Source organism: Solanum lycopersicum, chromosome 5 (assembly GCF_036512215.1).
Source record: "Solanum lycopersicum chromosome 5, SLM_r2.1".
Taxonomy (NCBI): Eukaryota; Viridiplantae; Streptophyta; class Magnoliopsida; order Solanales; family Solanaceae; genus Solanum; species Solanum lycopersicum.
Genome location: NC_090804.1, coordinates 49,245,830 through 49,270,846, shown reverse-complemented (window position 1 = coordinate 49,270,846; position 25,017 = coordinate 49,245,830). Strand labels below are relative to the sequence as shown.

General features: G+C 35.4%; 1 long non-coding RNA gene across 1 annotated transcript in view; it reads right to left on the bottom strand.

Moving 5' to 3' along the window:
• Positions 1 to 674: 674 nt before the first annotated feature.
• The window catches only part of LOC138348427 (uncharacterized), a 28,108-nt gene continuing 3,765 nt past the window's right edge, over positions 675 to 25,017 (bottom strand). The window contains exon 2 of the long non-coding RNA XR_011221033.1: positions 675 to 930. This is a non-coding gene — a long non-coding RNA (uncharacterized lncRNA). The remainder of the gene's footprint in view (positions 931 to 25,017) is intronic.

The following is a 25,017-nucleotide window of genomic DNA, read 5'->3' as shown; positions in this document are numbered from 1 at the left end:
TCCACATGAGTAATTCTATTGGGAAACATTATAAGAAAATTTCTATATACACTCTTGGCAACCAGAATTTGATCATCCATAGAAACTTCTTCAAGTGGAGGCACTTGGTTTTCTTGTGCTCCCACATTAGCGATGTCTTCCTTGGACATTCGTGAAGCTACTCTTTGGGTATTCATACCTACAACCACCGTAAAAGGTTTAGGTGAAAGCACACAGTGAGTACACTTTAGAGGCACGACATAAAATTACAAGAAGATGAGACTTTCTTAAGCATCACATAGTTCCTCATTCATATGTGTGACACACCTTGCAATTATGAATAACAATATACATACACATGGATTCATGAGACATCATTCCTAATGATATTCAACCTCACACTATGATACAAATTTTGTCTCATCGGGGGAGCCCTCCCTAGACATTACAAGCGGTATCGTTCTCGAAGAGGACTAAGATTAGCCTCATAGCTTACATCATTACATTCATAGGTTAAAAATATGAAAAATTTAAAACATTTAGATTACTTCTACATTTATGTTTCCTTAGACCTCTCGCTTACACTTTACATATACGTATACATATATACACAGACTCTTCGTATAAGAAGATCACATAGTCTTCTAATTTTATTTCATATACATGGTATAGGAACATATTATCATAAAAATGTCTATAATATGTCTCATATTAAAAAATCTAGAACGAATTCCACAATTGGGTTGAACCCATACTCATTACAATTCGGAGACTTATATGGTTTATTCAACAATTGTCTTGAAAAGAAAAGTAATGAACAAAGTGTCTTATTCTAGAACAATATAATTCGGTTGATAATGGCATTGTCCTCATAGAGTGAGGACCTACTGAAGTCTTGACAAACATCGTAGTAGTCTTCAAAAGACCTTCTATGAGCTCAACGGTCGGATCCTATATTTGGAGTAAACATAAAAGATGTGTTAGTATACACTTGTACTAAGTATGAGTATATGCACATAAAACAATTGAAATCATGATAAAGAGGTCATTTCATTAAGACATGCTACACTTCTTTTGGAAAGCCTTATGCACATTCAGGAAACTAATACAAGTCATTATGTCATATTCATCAAGTCAATACCATGTATTATACATTACCAAACAAACTTAGTCAAATCAAGTCACACGAATATCAATGTGCTTGAACCCATAATCAAATATAACTCTATTATTAAGACATAACATCACAAGCATGAATAATAATTCATTAAAACATAACAAAATCAAGACCATTACTCATGACACTCATTAAGTCCACTTGGGCAACAAGTAAGCAAAGACCTACAACCTAACTTAATTAATTAAACCTATTAAGAAACATATCCAATGTCCAAGTCAACATAACATATTATTAAGTGTACATAATATCATTCTTTAGCAATAGAGACCAAATACATGTTCATAAGGGTAACCAACATCTCATAGTGTCATTTACATGTAAGATCATCACATTATCATCATTTATATTTATAAGGATACATATAAATAAGAACAACATCCTAAGGATTTCCTCAAGGAAACTAGTGCAAGGCATAAGTAGAGTTCCATACCCCTACCAGGCTAAGCCAAACCTCTTAAGTAACCCTAGTTAGTGTTATCTTATTGCTTCATTCTTACTTTGGGGAACAATTGCCTTAACCAACATAGACCACAAGATCTAAGAGTGGAATCTTGTGTTTTAAAACCTTACATAGATAAAAGGTTGTCTATGATCCAATGTAGAACAAAACATAAATGTAGCTTTCTAGGTGGATCCACTAGCTAGTCTTCCTGTGGGGGCAACATAGTTAAAGGAACTAAGAGATATGTATGAATTCTCTATGTTCCACTTAGCAATTGGAGCCTCATATAATGAGAATCCATGTGGTGATTATCCCTCATATGTGAGTTAACACCTCATGTGTAACTATGTAACGACCTGTTTAGTCGTTTCGAGCAGCAGAATTACTTTTGATAATAACTAACTGTGTCGACGGATCACACAACGGACCGTCATGGTCACGACGGACCGTCGAGTGTCTTCGTGCCAAAACACTAACTCTGAAATTTGGGTACGGGGAATCAACTCTTTCAACTTCGCGATGAAATTGCAGCACGGACCGTCGTAGATACGACAGGCCGTCACAAACCTTTTTACTGAAGTTGAGTCTCTGAACTCTGTGACGACCCTGCAGGACGGACCGTCACAGGAACGACGGGCCATCACGATCGGCCTAACCTCGACTGGGTCGGATTTCTGCTAAAAGTTTTTAGGGGTGTTTTGGACTGTTTATGACATACTGTATGAAATTAGTGGGGAATTTTAATAACTTATTTACTTGGGGGTTAAAGAGATAACCTTGAAATAAATAGTGTGTTGCTTTTATCATCTTTTATTCTTGACTATATGATAATTAGGGTAAAAGAAAAAGAATCAGTAGAAGAAAAATAAAAAGAACAGAGAGAGGGAGAACGAGCGAGAAAAGGGAGAAGTGAAGAGGAAAGCAAAGGATTAAGAATTAGCTTACTTGATCAGGATTCTTCGGTGGAGGTTGGTTATGGTTTATTCTACTTAATAGTAAACTCTAAATAGTGATTTATATGTATTGGGTGGTATTGTAAAGTCTTCTATATGCTTAGTTGTGTAGTTGCATGAATGTGATTATGTAAATGGTGATGGATTATAATGATGATACTGCGGAATCTTAAAAACCTTAAATCCACTCTATTAATGATCATGCCGGGATAAAAAGGAAGGCTTGATGAACTAAAAGAATGAGGTTAATGGATCGGGTGTCACAAACCGACACGTAGTATTAGGGGATTGGGTGTCACGAACCGACACGTAGTATTAGGGGATCGGATGTCATGAACCGACACGTAGTATTAGGGGATCGGGTGTCACGAACCGACACGTAGTGTTAGGGGATCGGAGTGTCACGTTGCGACACAAGAGGAATAAAGAGAATGAATCTTGAATTATGGTAATATACTAAAACTTAAAGAACCTTTTTACCAAATGAGTATGGTGTGGAGGCTTGAGTCCTCATAGGTGCTCTTTGTGTTGTTGACAATTGTTCTTGTACTTGTTGTTGCCACCTGTTGAGTATTGTAGTTGATTTTATATTATTATTCGATATATATTGCTTTCTATTATGAGTTGGCCGATGATACCTACTCAGTACGTGTTCCTTGTACTGACCCCTACTTGTATTTTTCTCTTTGTTATTTGTGGAGTGCAGCAAATGTATCATCGACTTCGACTCGTCCGCAACTCTAGCCAGTCTTCAACATATCAGATTTCAGGGTGAGCTATTATTCTTGGCTCGGACTGGATTCTTTCCTTCACGTCTTGATATCTTGAAGTTCGGACATGGACCATCCCTTTACTTATTTTAGTTTCTTAAATACTCTTAGAATTAGAAATTTGAGGATAGATGTTCTTGGTGTAATGGCTTCCAGGTTTTGGGAATAATAGTTGATAAACTTTTAGAAGCTTATATACTGGTTATATTAATAACATTTTGAGTCTTCCGCCTTATATTTTGTTCATTATGCTTGAAATGGTGGTAAATGTTGGGGTTTAGATTTGGTGGTTCGCTTACATAGTAGGATAAGTGTAGGTGCCACTCACGGCTCGTTTTGGGTCATGACAAACTTGGTATCAGAGCATTAGGTTTGTTGGTCTCATCACACAAGAACGAGTCTAGTAGAGTCTTAAAGAACGGTAGGGGGACGCCCTGATTTTTCTTTGAGAGGCTATAGGACTTTAGGAAAATTCTGTTCTTTCTTTATTTCGTGATATTACTGGGATCCTATTGGTATCTAGGTGATACAAATTGGTATCTTACCATCTTCACTCTATTTCGCAGATGGTTAGAACTAGAGCAACAACTGTGCCAACACCAACACCGGCAAGACAGGGTGTGCCTGAGCCAGCCACTGGGGCTGTAGCTCGAAGAGGAGCAGTGGCAAGAGGCCGTGGTAGAGGTCGCGGGAGGACGTCCTGTAGAGGAAGAGGACAAACACCTGGTCCTGCTAGTACTAGGGCGGTGACTCCTCCACCGACTGATGAGGTAGTAAGAGAGGGTGAGGAAGAGGAAAATGATCAAGTGCAAGATGAGGATTTACCACCCCAACTTATCCCAGAGATGATTAACCAGGTTCTTGCTTATCTTAGCGGGTTATCTGATAAAGGTCAGACTCCTCCAGTGTTTTGTGCACCAGCACCTCAGGTTCCGAGAGTACAACATGCAGCTACTGTGGCTCCCTACATGGATGCATCATTGGAAATAGGCATGTTTCCTCGATTGACTACAGGGCCTATAATGACGAGTGATCAGCATGAACTTTTCACTAAATTTTTGAACTTGAAACCTCCTGTCTTCAAGGGTGCTGAATCTGAGGATGCCTATGATTTTTCGGTTGATTGTCATGAGCTCCTACATAAGATGGGCATAGTAGAACAATTTGGCGTTTAGTTTTTGACCTATCAGTTTCAGGGGAACGCCAAAATGTGGTGGCGGTCATATGTTGAGTGTAAACTAGTACAGGCACCACCTATGACTTGGGCATCATTCTCTAGCTTATTTATGGAGAAGTATATACCCCGGACTCTGAGGGATAGGCGGAGAGATGAGTTCCTTAGCCTAGAGCAAGGCAGGATGTCGGTTACTGTGTATGAGGCTATGTTTCGTGCACTATCCAGGTATGCCACCCAGCTTTGCTTCAGTCCACAAGAGCGGATTCTCCGTTTTGTGAAGGGATTGAGGTCATATTTTCAGATTCCATCCTTACAGGTAGCTAGTGCAGCAAAATCCTTTCAGGAGGTGGTAGATTATGTGATAGAAGTGGAGGGAGTGAAGCTAGACGACTTCACCATGGCATCGACATCTAAGAAGTTTCGTAAGGGAGGCGAGTTTGAAGTGTGAAAAAGGGAATAAAGGTATTCTTCCTGGATTTCAATAATTTGATATTAATTATAATTTGATTCTATTTTTATTGGTATGGTCCGCTTATGGTGGTGGTGTTATATGTTTTACTTGCAATTGACATGGCCTTGTCGGCGTTATTTTATGCAATGTTATGGGAATGGACTTATTGGAATCTAATTAAAGTTATGTGGATGTTTGTGTAGTTTGATTATGTGAAGCATGACATTATCTATCTACATTTGAAGTTATATGGTCATATAAATTTTCTTCTAGTTATGTTGCCTTAAGTGATCATGTTAGACTTTGCCTTGACATTATGAGTATAGTGTTAAGTTAAGTCTCGGTTAGGCGTACTTGGATTAGTGAGTCAATGTGGAGTACATTAATGATGTTATGATGATATATATGATGACTTGAAGATGTTAGGTGGTTTCTAGGTGTTTCAAGAATGACTTGCATTATGAGTTAAAGTGAAGTATGTGATATCTTGTACTGGTTGACTTGTATATATCTCTTACTCTTGAATGTATGAATGACATTTGACTTCAAATGATTATATGAGAGTCTATTATGTGAAAACCTTGACTTAAGGGTATGGTAAAGATTGATTAAAGTGTAAGCTGTAATGGTATTCTACAAAGTAAAGGAATAATGGACTTAAGTTTAGTTGGTTTGAACGGCATCATATTAATCCTTAGGAAAGTCATCATAAGCTTCTTGTATCCATTATGAGGTAGTCCTAGTGGACCTTCCTTGGTTGGGTAAATGTTATTGGGTAATGAACATGTTATAATACACTTTTATGTGAAACTATTGTATGGATTACTACATGAGAACAAAGGCTAGCACCAAGTGAGTATGGTAAGGGAAAGTAGTTCTACTTAAATATGAGATTAAAATACAAATTATTTCCTTCATATTCCTTTGACATGTTCCTACATGGGATGTGTCCAAGTTCTACCATTGGCAAGTAGAACAACCTCATTGGAGTAGGATAGAACTCCTGGTTCCATGTCTTGCTATCATGGTCTATGTCGGTTATTGCATATTCTCATCATTTGGAATACCTATTAGAATATGATGAGATTATGGAGTTTACGTGGTGGTACGGGACTCTATCTAGATATTGCACAATAGATTTTGAGAGTGTTATATGGAGTTCCTAGGTCTTGTCCAAGACCATTATTTGAATGTCCTTTATGTGATGTATGATTGTTAATGAACAAATAAACTAATGACTTATGTTAAGAAGTATTTAAATAAATGAGTACCTAATATAAAGTGACTTAAGGATTTCTTAGATAAAGTGTGTAGAGGTCATAAGGGATGATCTCTTCATGTCTTATCTATTGAAATCTTGAGAATAACTCTAGTTAGGGAAAATGATTTATTTTGTGGAAAAGATCTAAGACTTATGTAGTCTTAAGGATTACTTAGGTAATATTTAAGAGGTCACTATGGATTTTATCTTCTTTATTTACATAAGTAGGTCTTTTGATAGACTTTTTGAAGAGAATGCCATATCATGTATGTGTGGATGATTTATCTGAGCATGATTCTATCTTAGGAAGTCTATAGGATCTCCTAAGTGTGTGTCTAAGGGTTTGTATGGTCAATCTCTTCATAACTCACTCAATTGTGACTTAGAGTTCACCTTTGATAGAATAATTTTACCTTGATGTTTATGATTGCTTTGTAAGTATGTATGTGAATCATTATAAGTAATCTTAAGGGTCGTTTAGGCACATTTAGAGAGGGTGTATGGGCGGTCTGTCTTTGTGGGACTTAAGGGGATTTTAGGATGACTTTAAGTGAGGATGTTACATACCAGAAGTATCTTATGTGTTTCTAAATTTATTTAGAATGTTATTATGATTAAAATATGATTTTAAATGAAAAGATGCATATTTCCAATAAAGTCCGTTTTCATTATTTTTATGCATAATTCATACTTAGTACATGTGGTTGTACTAACTCTATGCTTTTATCTATCTGTATAGTTCTTGGTAGGTGAGGAGCTTTTGAGAAGTTAAAGTATGTCCTTACTTGACTAGAGGGCATATATGTCTTTTATGTTTTCATTCAAAGTATTGCAATAGACTAAGTATTTCTATATTCATATTTTGAATAATGGGTCATGTCCCATGTATTCTTGTGTCTTAAGATTGTGTAATTTAGAGTTAGTATTTCCTATTACTTTTATATTAAAGATATATGTAAGGCTATATTATGTTTTGTGAAATGTTTTTATTCCGCACTACTTCTCTCTATGTATATGGAATGAATGATATGAAAGAGGCATGTCTAAGAACTCTAAGAGTTCGATGACGCTGTGCCCGAATCCGAGATTGTTCCCTAACTTCTATGGTATGAATTAGGGTTGTGACAAATCTTTGTATCACAACATAGGATAGTGAAAAAATTATTAGGATTCAAGAAGTCTAATTAAGTCACGTCTAGTAGAGTCTTGACAATCTGTGTGATTCGCGAAATGTCTCTGTGCGAGAGGCTATACGACGATAAATTTTCCCTTCTACTCTACTCCTATGTCGTGCGGTCGAGTAAATTGTTATGAATATCCTTCTTATGAGTTTCCTTGTGTTTTCTAGGATATGAATACTAGAAGATTGGCCGCTAGAAGGTTGGAAGAGGAGAGGGCAAATGAAGAGGTTCTCCCTCGAATTGAGCAAGTTGAGCAACTTCCTCAAGGTGGGCAAGGAGTTCAAGGTACTCAAGATGCCGAAGTCACTTCCAAAGGTAATCCTATTCCTAATGTTGAAGGAGGTATTGAGGTTCTAGAGATGTCTACCTTGGAGATTAGAGAGGCTTTGATTACTATAGCCCGAGGTGTGACTATGCAAGCTAATTTGAATATGATGCCCAGGGTTGTGGAGAGCATTATGAAATCTAGGCTGAGAGATTTTTTGAGGATGAATCCTCCTATCTTTCTTTGCTCTAATGTAAATGAGCATTCCCAAGAGTTTTTTGATGGAGTGTTCATAATTTTTAGTGCTATGGCGGTTACATCTAGCGAGAAGGCAGAGTTGGCTTCGTACCAATTGAGATATGTTTCTCAAATTTGGTAAACTCAATGGAAGGAAAATAGGCTGGAAGGATCGGGTCCTATTGAATGGGAACAAATTAAGGAAGCTTTTCTTTGTATATACTCTCCCCGAAAGAGGAAAGAAATTAATATGGAGGATTTTATCAATCTCAAGCAAGGCAATATGACTCTTGAGGACTACTCTTTGAAATTCTCAACTTTTTCTAGGTATGCCCCTTCTTTTGTTTCTAATCCAAGATATGAAATGAATCGTTTTTTGATGGGGTACCTGACTTAGTGGTAGAAGAATGTTGTACCGCTATGTTGCATGATGATATGACCCTATCTAGGATCATGGTGTATACATAATCAATTGAAGAATCTAAACATAAGAGGATGCCTAGAAGTTTCAAAATGAGTGGTGCTAGTGTTCAATACTAAACTAGGCTTAAGAAGAAGGTTCAATCCCAAGTAGAATCTAGGAGTGCTAAGTTCAAGGTTGAGAAAGAAGGTGGTTCCAAGGATGGCAAGCCTACTTTTGAAAAATGTGGCAAGAAACATTATGATCAGTGTCTATTGGGTACCGGGAGTTGCTTTAGTTGTGGTAAAGACTGGCAAAAAATGAGAGATTTTCCTATGATAGCTTATAGAGGTAGAGAGGGTAAGAAAGTTGCTTCTAGTGTTCCAAAGGATGATGCTTCAACAAAGAGGCATTTCATTGCACTCCGTTTTAGAGAGGAGAGGACGGATGAGAAGGAGAGTGATGATGATGTTGGTATGTTATCTTTTATTTGTTAAGATATGAGTTCCTTTCAGGTTGGGGAGTATGGTTTGTAGGTTGAATAGAACTCCTTGAACTTTTTGCTTTTTCATGATGTTTAGGAGTTCCGTTGAAATTGAATTTCATAAACTTCTTGCATTATGTGTTTTATGAAGCCATGTTTATGTTGTAAGCTGTGGTTTTCTAATGTTAGTTTCCATATTAGCATGTCTATATCATGAATTTCTTAAAATGTTGATTTTAAAAAAAAATGCTTAAAAATTCTGTGTTGTCTCTAGAAACTGCATACTGCCTATTTTTTTTTTAGAAAATAACTCGTTGATATTTTTGCCTAAAAATATTGTAATGTTGTTAGAATTGATGTATATGAGCAAGGTATTTAGCATAAAATGAGTTTTTACTAATTGGAATGAAGAATGTGAGTTTTGTATCATAATGAGTTACCGAATGATTTTCTATATTCTTGTTGTGTTGTGAATTTCTTGACTATTTGAAATTTATGTTTTCTTGTTTATTATGTGTTGTATGATGTTATTAACTACTAGTTGAGTCTCTAATCTTTGAAGTGGTCGGAGAGTGGCAAGTGTAATTTGAGGACGAATGTTGTCCATGTGAGAGAGTTTGTATGACCCCGAACATGACCTAGGTTAACTATATTATAACATGTTTTTATTGATGTAATAAGGTGTGTTGGAAGTCAAATATCAAGGGATGACTAAGACGTTTGACTACTAAGTCACCCAAATGTCTTAATCATCGTTCTATGTGTTTATGTGTGTTTCATGATGGTTTAAGGTTCTTAAATGTGTTATTTTATCATGTATAGAAGTGGTTAAAGTTTTGTGAAGTTTAGAGGTGAAACTACCAAGAACATCCAAGGCGTGGCTGTGACGCCCGTCAAAGGGTTGCATCGATGCGGAATTAACCATGGGAGGGAAAGGAATCTTGGAAAGACACTGTAGCCAACAACAGAGGGATGTGACACCTTGTCATGGGTCTGACGGCCCATCCAGGGTAGGAATCAAACGCAACTGCCTTGCTGCGCAGGCTGCTGCCAAGTCAAGGGGTGAATTGGTAAATTCACCCCACTTCTAAATTAAGTCATGGACGGTTATTTAAGGGTTAATTGGGTATTTTAATTAAGTATATAAACGTTAATCACATCGAAGACTTCATTCTTCAAAATCATAAACCCAAAACTCTTAAAAAATATCCAAAAACCTCCACGGAAATCCAACTTGAAGAGGTTGCATGGTGAGGAGTTTTATGTCGAAATTTTTTATCAAAGTGAAGAATTATCAACCTTGAGGTATGACTTTTTATCCTCGAAACTATTTTCATCAAGGAGCTCAACTCTCAACATGTTTTTCAAAGTTTTCTGAAGTGAATTGTCCAATTTCATAATTCTACCATGGGTTCTTGCATGAATAATTTCTAAACATTGAATTATGATCTAATTATTATTATATTGATGATTCCAATCAAAATTACCTATGAACCCATGAATTTATACAAATCCTAGTTTTTGACTATTACGTGGGTTACTTGATATTAAGCTAATATTGATGAATTTTTTTTGTAGTTTTTCATGGGCTTTCTAATGATATAATAATTGTACTCAATTGTTATTTTATTCATCCTATATTTTAAAACCTAGATTAAATTGATAGAGATTTCATCGGATTTTATGATTATTGCTTGAATTGTTCGTTATGTCCTTGGGTAAGGGCCTTGGGATGTTGAATTGGACGATTTCACATTGAATAAAAGTGTAAATAAGGGGATGGAGGTATGCTGCCCGGATTTCTTTAATTTTATATTAATTATACTTCTATTCTATTGTGATTGGTATGGTACAATTATGGTGGCGGTTTTATGTGTTTTAATTGCAATTGATGTGGCTTTGTCGACCTTACTATGTGCAATGTTATGAGCATGGCATTATTGGCAAAGACTTGAAGTTGCGTGGCTAGTTGTGTAGTTTTATTGTGTAAGCATGACGTTATCTATCTACATGTGAAGTTATATGTGCTTATATGTATTCGTCTAGTTATGTTGCCTTAAGTGATCATGTTAGACTTTGACTTGATATTATGAGTAAAGTCTAATGTTATGTCTTGGTTATTCCTACTTGGATTTGTGAGTTTATGTGGACTACATTAATGATGTTATGATGATATATAGGATTACTTGAATATGCTCGAGGTGTTTCAAGAATGACTTGCATTATGAGTTCAAGTGAAGTATGTGATGTCTTGTCTTGGTTAGATTCTATATCTTGCTTGATGTATATATAATCATAAATATCCGATGTATTGATTTAGGTGTTAAAATTTTTAATCTTTATTGTATGAATGATATGCGACTTTAATTGTTGATATGAGAGTCTATTATGTGAAAACCTTTACTTCAGGGTAAGATTAAGATTGATTGAAGTGTAAGCCGTAATGGTATCCTTCAATGTAAAGGAATGATTGACTTATGGTAGTTGATTAAAAATACATCATATTAATCCTTAGGAAAGTCATCATGAGATTCTTGTCGCCATTGTGAGGTAGCCCTAATGGCCCTTCTTTAATTGTGTAAATGTGATTGGGTTATGAACATGTGATGGAACTCTTTTATATGAACCTAATATATGAATTACTCTTCGAGAACGAAGGCTAGCACCGAGTGAGTATGGTAAGGGAAAGTGGTTCTGGTTAAGTATGGACCTAGAATACAAAGTATGTCCTTCATATTCCTTAACCATGTGCCTACATTGGATGTGTCCAAGTTCTACCTTTGGCAACTAGAACAACCTCATCGGAGTAGGATAGACCTTCGGATTCCATTTCTTCCTATCATGGTCTATGTCGATTATTGCATATTCTCATCATATGGAATACCTATTAGCAGTGGAGGAGTTGATGGAGTTTAGGTGGTGGTTTGAGACGATATCTAGCCATTGCACAATAGACTTTGAAGGTGTTATGTGAATTTCATAGGTCTAGTCCAAGACAATTATTTGAATCTCCTTTATATGATGTATGAGTATTAATGAATTAAGGAGTATTTAAATAAATGCATACCCAATCTACAAGTGAATTAAGGATTCCTTTGCTAAAGTAAGAAGAGGGCATAAGGGATGATCTCTTTATGTCTTATCTTTGAAAGTCTTTTGTGGACATGATCTTATCCTTAGGTATTTTTAAGGATTATTTAGGTAATAGAAGAGGTCACTATGGATGTTATCTTCTTGATTTAATTTAGTAGGTCTTTTGATAGCCTTGGGGAAGAAAATGTCATATAATCTGTTTGTTGGTGATTTATGTGAGCATGATTCTATCTTAGGGAGACTATAGTATATCTTAACTGTGTGTGTAAGAGTTTGTATGGGCGGTATCTTCACAACTCACTCAAGTGAGACTTAGAGTTCACCTTTGGTAGAAGAATCTTACCTTGATGTTTATGATTGCTTTGTCAGTATGTATGTGAATCATTATAGGTAATATTAAGGGTCATTTAGGGACATCTAGATAGGGTGTATGGGAGGTCTCTCTTTGTGTGACTCAAGTGAATATTAGGATGAATTTGAGTGAGGAAGTTACATGCAAGAGGTATTTTATGTCTTCCTTTATTGATTTAGGATGTTATTATTATTAAAATATGATTTTTATTGAAAAAATGCATATTTCCAATAAAGTTCGTTTTCATGAATTTTATGCATAAACCATACTTAGTACATGTGGTTGTACTAACTCCATGCTTTTATCTATCTATGTAGTTCTTCATAGGTGAGGATCTTTGAGAAGTGAAGACTTTGACTTAGAGGAGCGATCAAGAAAAGTTGAAGTATGTCCTCACTTGACTAAAGGGCATATATGTCTTTTATGTTTTCATTCAAAGTATTATAATAGACTAAGTATTTCTATATTTGTATTTTGAATAGTGTGTCGTGTCCCATGTATTCGTGTGTCTTAAGATTGTGATATTGAGAGGTAGTATTTCCTATTAATTTTATATGAAAGAGATTTTTAAGGTTATACTATATTTTGTGAAATATTTTTATTCCGCCCTACTTCTCTCTATGTATATGCAATGAATGATATGAAAGAAGATTGTCTAAGAACTCTTAGAGTTTGATGACGCCGTGCTACAATCCGAGATTGTTCCCTAACTTCTACGGTACATTTTGGGGTTGTGTCAGAACTTGGTATCATATAATAGGATGGTGAAAGTAGTATTAGGAATCTAGAAGTCTCATCAAGTCACGCCTTGTAGAGTCTTGACCATCTATGTGAGTCGTGAAACATCTCTTGGTGAGAGGCTATAGGACGATAGAGTTTCCCTTCTTTTCTACTCCTATGTTGTTCGGTAGAGTAAATGTTATGATTATCCTTCTTCCGAGTTTCCATGTTTAATCTAGGAGATGAATACTAGATGATTGGACGCTAAAAGGTTGGAAGAGGAGTGGGTGATTGAAGAGGTTCCCCCTAAAGTTGAGCAAGATCCTCAAGGTGTGCAAAGAGTTCAAGGTTCTCAAGATGCCCAAGTTCCTTCCCAAGGTGATCCAATTCCTAATGTGGAAGGAGGTATTGAGGTTCTGAAGATGTCTAATAGGGAGATTAGATAGGCTTTGAATACAATATCCCGATCTCTGACTATGCAAGCTATTTTGAATATGATGCCTAGGGTTGTGGAGAGTATTATGACATCTAGGTTGAAAGATTTTGTGAGGATAAATCCTCCTATCTTTCTTGGATCTAAAGTATATTAGGATCCCCTAGAGTTTCTTGATGGAGTGTACAAATTTTTGAGTTCTATGGGGGTTATATCTAGTTAGAAGGCAGAGTTGGCTTCATACCAATTGAGAGATGTTTCTCAAATTTGGTATACTCAATGGAAGGATAATAGGACGGAAGGATCGGGTCCTATTGAATGGGAAGAAATTAAGGAAGCTTTTCTTGGTATGTTCTTTCCCCGAGAGAGGAGAGAAATTAAGGTGGAGAATTTTATCAATCTTAAGCAAGGGAATATGAGTGTTGAGGAGTACTCTTTGAAATTAGTAACTTTTTCTAGGTATTCCCCTTCTCTTGTGTCTAATCCAAGAGATGAAATGAGTCGTTTTATGACGGCGGTAGCCTACTTAGTGGTTGAAGAATGTCGTACCACCATGTTGCATGATGATATGACCCTATCTAGACTCATGGTGTATGCACAATCAATTGAACATTCAAAACATAGGAGGATGTCTAGAAGTTTCAAATGGACTGGTGCTAGTGATCAATAGCAAACTAGTCTTAAGAAGAAGATTCAATCCCAAGGAGAATCTCGGAGTGATAAGTTCAAGGTTGAGAAAGAAGATAGTTCCAAGGATGACAAGCCTACTCGTGCATATTGTTGCAAGAAACATTATGGTGAGTGTCTATTGGGTACCGGTAAGTGTTTCATATGTGGTAAAGATTGGCACAAATGAGAGATTATCCTATGATTGCTTATAGAGGTAGAGAGGGTAAGCAAGTTTCTCCTAGTGTTCCAAAGGATGGTGCTTCAACAAAGAGGCATTTCTATGCACTCCATTCTAGAGTGGAGAAGCCGGATGAGAAGGAGAGTGATGATGATGTTTGTAAGTTCTGTTTCTTTTGTTAATATATGAGTTCCTTCAATGTGGGGGAGTATTGTTTGTGGATGGGATAGAAGACATTGAATTTGTTGCTTGTGCATGATGCTTAGAAGTTTGGTTGAAATTGAATTTCATTAACTTCTTGCCTTGTGTGTTTATGTTGTAAGATGTTTTTAGTATGTAACTTTGCCTATTAGCATGTTTATATCATGAATTGCTTAAAAATTCACCGTTTCTCTAGAAACTGCATGCTGCCTATTTTTTTTGAGAAAATGAGTAATTAATTCGTTTGCCTAAAAATATTGTAATGTTGTTAGAATTTATGTATATTAGTAGGCTATTGAGTATAAAATGAGTTTTTACTATTTGGAATGAAGAATGTGAGTTTTATAGCATAATGAGTTATAAAATTATTTTCTAGTTTCTTTCTGTGTTCTGAATCTCTTGATTATGTGAAATTTATGTTTTCTTGCTGATTATGTGTTGTATGGAATGATTATTAACTGCTAGTTGAGTCTCTAATCTTTAAAGAGTTCGGAGAGTGGCAAGTGTTATTCGAGGACGAATGTTGTCCAAGTTGGGGAGATTGTAAGATCCCGAAGATGACCTAGGTTAACTAGATCCTACCATGTTTCTATTGATTTTATAAGGTCCTAAATATGTCAAAAATGTTGTATAGAGTCAGTAGCTAAAATATTAGGTGTGTTCGAAGTCAAACATAAGGGATGACTATGATGTTTGATGACTAAGTCACCTAAATGTCTAAAATGTGGTTCTATGTGTTTTTTTTTGTTTGATGATGTTTTAAGGTTCTTAAATGAGTTATTGTATCATGTATAGGTAGTGGTTAGAGATTTGTGAAGTTTGGAGGTCAAACGACCAAGAACGTCCAAGGCGTTCGAAAGATATTCCTTGAGTCGACCTTTAATGTCTAGGATAGTTTTGTTGAGTTTTACGTGTTCGTTTTGGATGAAATTGATGTGACAGGTGTTAAAATTATAGAATAATGTATTTGGGTTGGAAAATTTGGGAATATTATCCCGAAGGTCCATCTAAAGGTACTTGAGGGAGGACCAAAATATGTAGGCATTGCAGTCCCAGGCAGACCCCAAACGCCGGAGCAGTCAACATCCAGTCGTGGATGTGACGCCCCGTCAAAGGTTTTAGTAGATGTGTAATTAACCATGGGAGGGAAAGGAATATTGTACATCCACTGTAGCCAACAATGGAGGTTGTGACGCCCCGTTGTGGCTGTGATGGCCCGTCAAGGGCAGTCGTCGCACGCATCTGCCGTTCTTCGCAGGCTGCTGCCAAGTCAAAGGGTGAATTGGTAAATTCACCCCACATTAAAATTAAGTCATGGAAGTTTATTTAAGGTTTATTTTGGGTATTTTAATTAAGTATATAAAGGGTAATCGCATGGAAGACTTCATTCTTCAAAATCATAAACCCAAAACTCTTAGAAAATATCCCAAAACCTCCATGGAAGTAAAACTTCAAGAGGCATCTTGCTGATAGGTTTTGTGTTGAAATTCTTTATCAAAGTTAATAATTATCCTCCTTGAGGTATGTATTTTGATCCTTGAAACTCGTTTCATCAAGGAGACCAACTCTCTACATGTTTTTTAATGTTTTCTGAAGTGAATTGTCCAATTTCATGAATCTACTATGGGTTCATGTATAAATGATTTCTAAACATTGAATTATGATCTAATTTATACTTCATTGATTATTCCAATCCTATGAAGCCATTAATTTGGATGAAACCTAGTGTTTGAGTATAACGTGGGTTACTTGATATTAATCTAATATTAATGAACTGTTATATCGTTTCTTATGCACTTTCTAATGATATAAGAATTGTATTCAATTGTTATTTTATTAATCCTATATTGAATTGATATAGCTTTCATTGTATTTTATGATTATTGCTTGTATTGTTTGTTATGTCCTTGGGTAAGGGCCTTGTGATGTTGAATCGGACGATTTAGCATTTAATCAAAGTGTGAATAAGGGAATGAAGGTATGCTTCCCGGATTTATTTAATTTGATATTAATTATACTTCAATTATATTGTGATGGGTATGGTCCACTTATGGTTGGTTTTATGTGTTTTACTTGCAATTGATATGGCCTTGTTGGAGTTACTTTATGCAATGTTTTCAGCTTGGCCTTATTGGTACCTACTTGAAGTTATGTGGACAATTGTGTAGTTTGATTATGTGAAGCATGATATTATCTATCTACGTGTGATGTTATATGTGCATATATATATTCTTCTTATTATTTTGCCTTAAGTTATCATCTTAGACTTTGACTTGACATTATGAGTATAGTATTAGGTTAAGTCTTGGTTATTCCTACATGGATTTGTGAGAGTATGTGGAGTACATTAATGATGTTATGATGATATATATGATGACTTGAAGATGTCAGGTGGTTTCTACGTGTTTCTAGAATGACTTGCATTACGAGTTTTAGTGATGTATGAGATGCCTTGTCTTGATTGACTTGTATATCTTGCTTGATGTATATATGCTATGAATACACAATCTCTTAATTTAGGGTGTTAGAAATATTAGTCTTTATTATATGAATGACATGTGACTTTAAATGATGATATGAGAGTCTAATATGTGAAAAACTTGACTTATGGGTAAGGTTATGATTGATTGAAGTTTAAGCCGTAATGGTATCCTTCAAAGTAAAGAAATAATGGACTAAGGGTTAGTTGACTGGAACAACATCATACAAATCCTTAGTAACGTCATCATGAGATTCTTGTCGCCATTGTGAGGTAGAAATAGTGGACCTTCCTCAATTGGGTAAATGTGATTGAGTTTTAAGCATGTTATGGAAGCCTTTTATATCAAGCTAATGTATGAATTAGTCTATCAGAATGAAGGCTAGCACCGAGTAAGTATGGTAAGGTAAAGTAGTTCTACTTAATTACGAGACTAGAATACAAAATATGCCCTTCACATTCCTTAACCATGTGCCTACATGGGATGTGTCTTGTCCTACCATTGGCAAGTAGAACAACCTCATCGAAGTAGGATAGAACATCAAATTCCATTTCTTGCTTTCATGGTCTATGTCGATTATTTCCTATTCTCATCATATGGAATACCTATTAGCATTTGAGGAGTTTATGGAGTTTAGGTTGTGGTATGGGTTGATATACATACATTGCACAATTGATTTTGAAGGTGTTACATGGAGTTCCTAGGTCTTGTCCAAAACCATTATTTGAATGTCTGTTATGTGATGTGTGAGTCATAATAACTAATGAACTAATGACTTATCTTAAGGAGTATGTAAATTAATGAATACCAAATCTAATGTGACTTAAGGATTCCTTAGCTAAAAAATAAAGAGGGTATAAGGGATGATCTCTTTATGTCTAAACTTTGGAAGTCTTGAGAATGACTCTAGTTATGGAAGTTGGTTGATTTTGTAAACATTATCTAAGCCTTACGTAGTCTTAAGGATTATTTAGGTAATCTTGAAGAGGTAACTATGGGCGTTATCTTCTTGACCTACTTAAGTAGGTCTTTTGATAGACTTTGCGAAGAGAATGTCATATCATATATGTGTTGGTGATTTATGTGAACATTATTCTATCTTAGGAAGTCTATAGGGTCTCTTAAGTGAGTGTGTAAGGGATTGTATGGGCGGTCTCTTCACAACTCACCCAAGTGAGACTTAGAGTTCACCTTTGGTAGAAGAGTCTTACCTTGATGCTTATGATTGCTTTATAAGTATGTTTGTGTATCTTAATAGGTAATCTTAAGGGCCATTTAGGAATATCTAGAGAAGGCTAATGGGTGGTCTATCTTTGTGTGACTTAAGTGAATCTTAGGATGACTTTAAGTGCGGAAATTACATGCTACATGTATCTTATGTGTTTCTAAATTGATATATGATGGTATTATGATTAAAATATTTTTTTTAAATTAAAAGATGCATATTTCTAATATAGACCATTTTCATGATTTTTATGCATAAGCCATACTTAATACATGTGGTTGTACTAACTCCATGCTTTCATCTATCTATATAGTTCTTGGTAGTTCAGGAGCTTTGAGAAGTGAAGACTTGGACTTAGAGGATCGTTCATGATAAATTTAACTATGTATTCACTTGACTCGAGGGAATATATGTTTTTTATGTTTTCATTCAAAATATTGTAATAGACTAAGTATTTCTACATTCGTATTTTGAACCACGGGCCGTGTCCCAATTATTCTTGTGTCTTAAGATGGTGAGGTTGAGACTTAGTATTTCCTATTACTTTTAAATTAAAGAGATTTTGAAAACTATATTGTGTTTTGTGAAAACTTTTAATTTGCACTATTTTATGCTATGCATATGTAATGAATGATATGAAAGAGGCTTGTCTAAGAACATTGAGGGTTCGATGACGCCATGCGACAATCCGAGATTGTTCTGTAACTTTTAGGGTATGGGTTGGTGTTATGATAATATGGCCAATTGATATTTTCTTGTTTTCGATGATTATGAGATGAGACACTCATTTAAGACTATATTAAGTAACTTATATATCTATGTGCAATAAAAGTAGAAGTCGTTCTAATTTTCTTATACGAAGGTTTTATCTATACTCGATATGAATATATTAAGTGAATGTGAGAATTCTATGTAAACCTTAAGATAGATATAGAATTTTTTTTAAATTTTCTGCATTATTAACCAGTGTATGTAATGATTTAAACAAAGAGGCTATTCTTAGTCCTCTCCGAGGAAGACATTGTCGGTTACCTCTAGGAGCTGTTCCTTGGATGTGACAGTATAGAACACACCGAGATTCCCATTTCAGAAGGTCTACTTAGTGCAATGTATTGATGAAGTCTCATACCACCACTTACCCTAGGTAGTAAATTCACTTAAGAGACTTAGTTCATTTATTCTTTTGGGCAATTAGCCTTAACCGACATAGACTATTAGAGCTGGACTTGAAATCCTGATACTCTCCTTATCGAGGAGTACTCATCTCAAGAGGTAAATTATAATACAACATCTAAACTCACGAAGTGTAACAACCCCCTTTTTATATTCTATCTGTTCTAGGCATGACTCTTCCATGGAGTCTCAACATTATATATTATAGCTTAAGGACAACAAGTGAGCACCACCTCTCAACTCACGAAGAGCACACATCCTCCGAACTATCTTAGAAATCTCTTGGGTCATAGTGAGTTTGCTACTAAACACTTCATATCAAATCACGAAGAGTGTTCACCCAAAAACTCCCCTTAATCACATTTACTAAGTTCATTTATTACTTAATGTGTGAGGGTGTGTACATATGAGCACACCTTGCACATAATCACTTTTTTCGTTAATGAATTCTATACATGCTTACACCTTTATTCATTATTTCTCATACACTAGCATGGTCAACATATACACATACTTCATTTAGGCATAATCTAAGCAAGACGTACAATTCAAACTTCATAATGCATATAAACATGAAAAATCATCATTATCACTTAATATTACAAATTAGGCCTTAAAATCCATACTCACAATACATACCAAATATACCCAAATTACATCAACTAAACACTGCCACCATGAAGGTGGACCATACTATTTAAGAACATTTTATAATATGGGTTATACAATATAACACTCACCATTTAACAAAGCTTTCACCACCTATAACCAATTATTCAATATTTCATCATAATATGGCCCTTAGGGTAGTATCTAAACCATATTAACAACTTGAGGAAACAAAAGTGCATACCCTACACAAACATGGTCATCTAACTCATTTCTTAAGCTAAAAGATGGAAATATGCATAAGCATAGTTCATTAGGGTTTGGACAATAAAATAATCAATTCTTACAAGTAACGACATATTTGAATCATTAAAATACTTGTACATGAGTACCATGCTTAGAATCAAAACTAGGAGAAGTTAGAGTTTTAAAACCCTTTTTGAAATCTTTATGAAATGACTTCTATAATGGAAGAAGGTTCAAAGATGACTACCATACCTCAAAAAGAAGGAAATCCACTGATTTATTTATGAAGAAACGGTCCCCACTAGCCCTACTACATCTTCCAAGAGTCTTAGCTCCAAAGGTGACGAGAGAGAGTTTGAATATTTTAAATGAGGGGTCTTAACTAGCTCTAGGAATTAAATAAAATTTATTATACTTTAACAAAACCCTAAAAATATAATCCTAAGTTCATAAAGGACGTGGGGTGAATTTAGAAAAATCCCAAGCCAACAAAGTGAAAACGCGACATCTTTTATAGGACCCATCAACAGACCCAAGCAACTGGGAGTCGACTGAACGACGGCCCGTGTTGCATGGTCATCATTTGGGTCTGCAGCTGCAATTGGAGTGTTGAGCTCCCACGGAAATTCTTGCCCTACGACCCAAGATTATGGGGTATCGTCTTGAGTACGGCTAGTAGGCTGCAAGGGTGTCGTTTGAGCAGTCAAGGCCGCTTGGTTGCCAAGTCATGGGTCCTCTTCTATGAGACTTCATGGGTCCTAAGTGGAGTCCTACCCGGAAGTTAAAACCCTATTATAAGTCATATAGGTCTTAGGAACATCCCACCTTAATTTTGATTAAAAAGAACACATAAAACTCAGTAAAACACAACAAGGTACACAATCACTTTCTAAGACACACCTTCAAGACATCATGGACGTTCTTTGATGTTTGACCTTCATACGTCACAAAACTTCACACACTATCTAAGAACATCCTTTAAACTCATTTTAACATAAAATTAGCTCATGGAAAATTCACTAAGCTCTAGTTCACCTTAGTTCATTTTTGGGTATTACACTAATAGAGTGGTTTGGGTAATGGAAGAATCAGCAACATCCAATATAATTTGAGTCGCACAATCAGGCACGAGATTAGAACCAACTTAGATAAGTTGGGAAAACCCAACGTCCAGCAGGCAGACGACTTCAAGATTAACAACGTGAACACTTAAAATACTGATAATCATTTTGTCTTAAACCCTCTGTCACCTGGGCATACATTCATGGTGACGATTAGCTTGATACAAATGCTTACTGTGAGGGGTTTATTCTCAGTATTTCCATCGGAGTAGCAACATGCCCATATATCTTAATTGAGGTATATGAGCAGAAGTTGTTTTTAACATAACTTAGATTTGAGCATGATTGGGTTGCGAGTGTTTCCTATTTAACTGACAGGAGATGCCACCATATTATTTTCTAAACTACCCTACAAATCCATCTACACGTGGAACCAGTTGAGAGATGCGTTCTTAGCAAACTATTATCCAATGTGCAAAAATCTCAACAACCATCATAAGGTGAACAACTTTTTGGCATTAGTTGGAGAGTCGATGAGTAGCTCTTGGAATAGATTCACTGTGTTTGTGAGAGATGTCTCAGACAATCGAATCGATGATGAGTCGCTAAAAGAGTACTTCTACAAGGGTCAATATGATAACAAAAAATCAATGCTCAATACTATTTCGGGTGGCTCCTATGTAGAATGTACATATACTGAGATTGCAAAGAAGTTGGAGAAGATATCTTGCAACAACTATTACACCTTCAAAATGAACTAAGGTATCAAGAGTATCACATGTTCCTAAAAAGGTTAATAATATTTTAATAAAATGTTTTTTGATTATATAATTAATTTGAATAGGTTTGGATGTCAAACGTACAAGGAGTTCAGAAGTTGATGCTTAGATGTGCTAGTGTGTCCTGGTACGTTTGCCTTCTTTTTATGTCTTGTTTGAATAAAAAAAGGTGGAGTTGACTAGAGTATATTAATAGACATCTTAATGGTCAAAACTTCTAGGTACGACTCCCCGGGAACTGCTCTAAGGGCCCCCCAAAGAGAACCCAAACTTTAGACAAGGAGGCTTCCCAAAGAAGCGTGCATCAGTAGGATTGAGGAACCAACCTCGCGATGCACGCCCAACACGAGTCCTACTGCCTTAAAAATTATTTTTGGGAAAATTTAGAGGCTTCCTCCACGACTCGCAGACACCTCTCAGATTAAGTTGCGTCGCTTTAATGTCAATTTTGACATGTCTAAAAGTCCTAATAAGTATGAGGGTTTTTGGTAACTTTTGGGGACGTTTCTAAACTGTTTTTAGGAATTATTTGACCCATTCCCAAATATAAAATACCACCACCCATTAATATATCAAAATCCCCAAAACTCTGTTCTCTTCCCAAAACCTCAAAACCTCCATTGATGATAAAGCTCAAGAACAAGCTATGACAATGGATTCTTGGAGCTCTCATCTTAGATTTTAGTCGGATTTTAATGTAAAAGGTATGGTTATCCTTCATCTATAGATAACAATGAATTTATGGAGTCCATTCAATGTTTTTTCTGAACATGATTCTAAGTCATATCCTATACTTCCATCTAGCCATGAGTTCATTGTTAAAGTCGTCTTAAAACCATTCTAATGATGAATATACATTTAGCTACACATTTTATGATGAATTTCTATCAAATTTTATGAAGATCCCATGTACCTCCTAATTTCTCAAAGTTAGCCTATGTTATGGGTTTGTGATCTTTATTTCATGTTTACAAAATTGTGATTAAATTGTATTGACTTTCTTGTTGCTATTACTATCCATATCAATTGAATACAAATTGTGGAGAAATGAAAAAAGATGATCATTAGATTGAAGATTTTTTAAGTTGACCTATTTTCTCTAATTAGCTTACAATGTATACTGAATTGTGTTCATTGCCATGGTCAACTTACGGTGGAGATGTTTACATTCTTGTACATGTTTGTGTGTTATGATCATGTGCTTGAAGGCATTAGATTCAAAATGAATTTATACGATAATTTTCATGTTTAAGAAGTTGTAGTATTTAGCCTTGATTCTAATTATAATGTTCTAAGTTAATTTGATTTTATGTGAAGTGTATGAATAGCCCTAAAACTATTCATATGATCTAGGTGATGTTCTATGTATATCAGTGATTATCATGTAGGGTTAGGTTGTATGTATGGCTAGTGATGAACAGTATCCTTGTCGAATCACCCCTACCTATATGAACCCCTATATAAATGTGTGATTGAAGCATGCTAGGAGTCTTCTATTATAATGTTGAGTATGTTATTTCCTCCTATGATGTATTGTTGGTGTATCTAGTCTATAGTTTTAGAAAATATAGATGTGTTTGAATCACCCCTACCTATATGAACCCCTATATGAATGTGTGATTGAAGCATACTAGGAGTCTTCTATTCTAATGTTGAGTTTGTTATTTCCTCCTATGATGTATTGTGGGTGTCTGTAGTCTATAGTTTTAAAAAATATAGATGTGTTTGAATCAAGACATGTAGAATGTTGTACATGTTTTGTGGTCTTTAGAGGGTGGCTTCATCAAGGTTATGGTATAGACATTATGTGATCATATTGTCTAATGTACACAGATACACTTCATAAACGTCTATGAATAGAATAGATTTATAATGATTAAGGAATGGTTAGTTTTCCAATGCATTACTACCTATTTCTATGCATGTGAAGTATATGATTCATAAAGTTCTCAACATGTGTGACTAGAGGTGTTATGTGAAGGTAGATCTCACATTATATGCACACGCATATGATGTATGATTGTATAAATATGTGAAAGGACATTCTCACATGAATATGATAGTATGAATATGTTAAAAGATATCCTCACATGAAGTAGGGTCATGATGGAAGAAAATTTTTATCTTAGAATCCTTGAGCTATATGATGTATAATGGAGCAAGCTCCTAAGGCCTTCTTTATGACTTAATGCATTAAATGGTTAAACATATATTAAAAGGGGAGTTAGAGCCTAACACCGAGTGAACATAAAAAATGAGAGAGGGAGCTTCACGTTAGTAAGTCTTGTTTCCGACAAAGAAAACCTTCACGTTTAGAAAGTCCGAGTTCCCGACCTAGATATTGTCTCATGAGATGAAAACCTCCATGTTAGCAAGTCACGGTTTCTAGAAGCAATGTCTTTGTTCCATAAATGCGTTCCCCCGTAGGTTTTAGCCTAGTGTATCCACTAGAATACTTATTTTTGTATGAAGGTCCTACAATGGCGTCGAGCCCCATGTTTCATAAAAACGGGTTTTGTGCACGACCTAACAACTCTTTTCTGATTTTGAGTTTATGGAGTAGCTATCTAACGAATTAAAGCATTTTATGGAACCTATCTAATCTAACTATGTCTAGCTAAGGTCAACGAGCCATAGATCAGGATAAGGGTTAAAATTACCTTGAGGAGAAGGTGTTAGGCATCCCTCAAGGTCTACAAATGTGGGTCCCACACGTATGTCATGCAATCTATGTAAGGATTACAATTAAAAATCAACGTCACTTAATTATTATTTATCAATATGCTTGCTAAGTGATGACATAATATTAAGCAATTAATAAATTTTTATTATTTTTAGTTAATTTAAACATGCAAGGCTAGGTGATACCAATAAATAAATAATTAAACTCATTTTTAATTTAATTTAGCATACGAGACTATATGATATAAATAGTCGAACAAATAGCTCATATTATTATTTTAATTGATTATTTAAGCATGATAAAAAAGTTGGTAGAAATAATGAACAAAACAAATA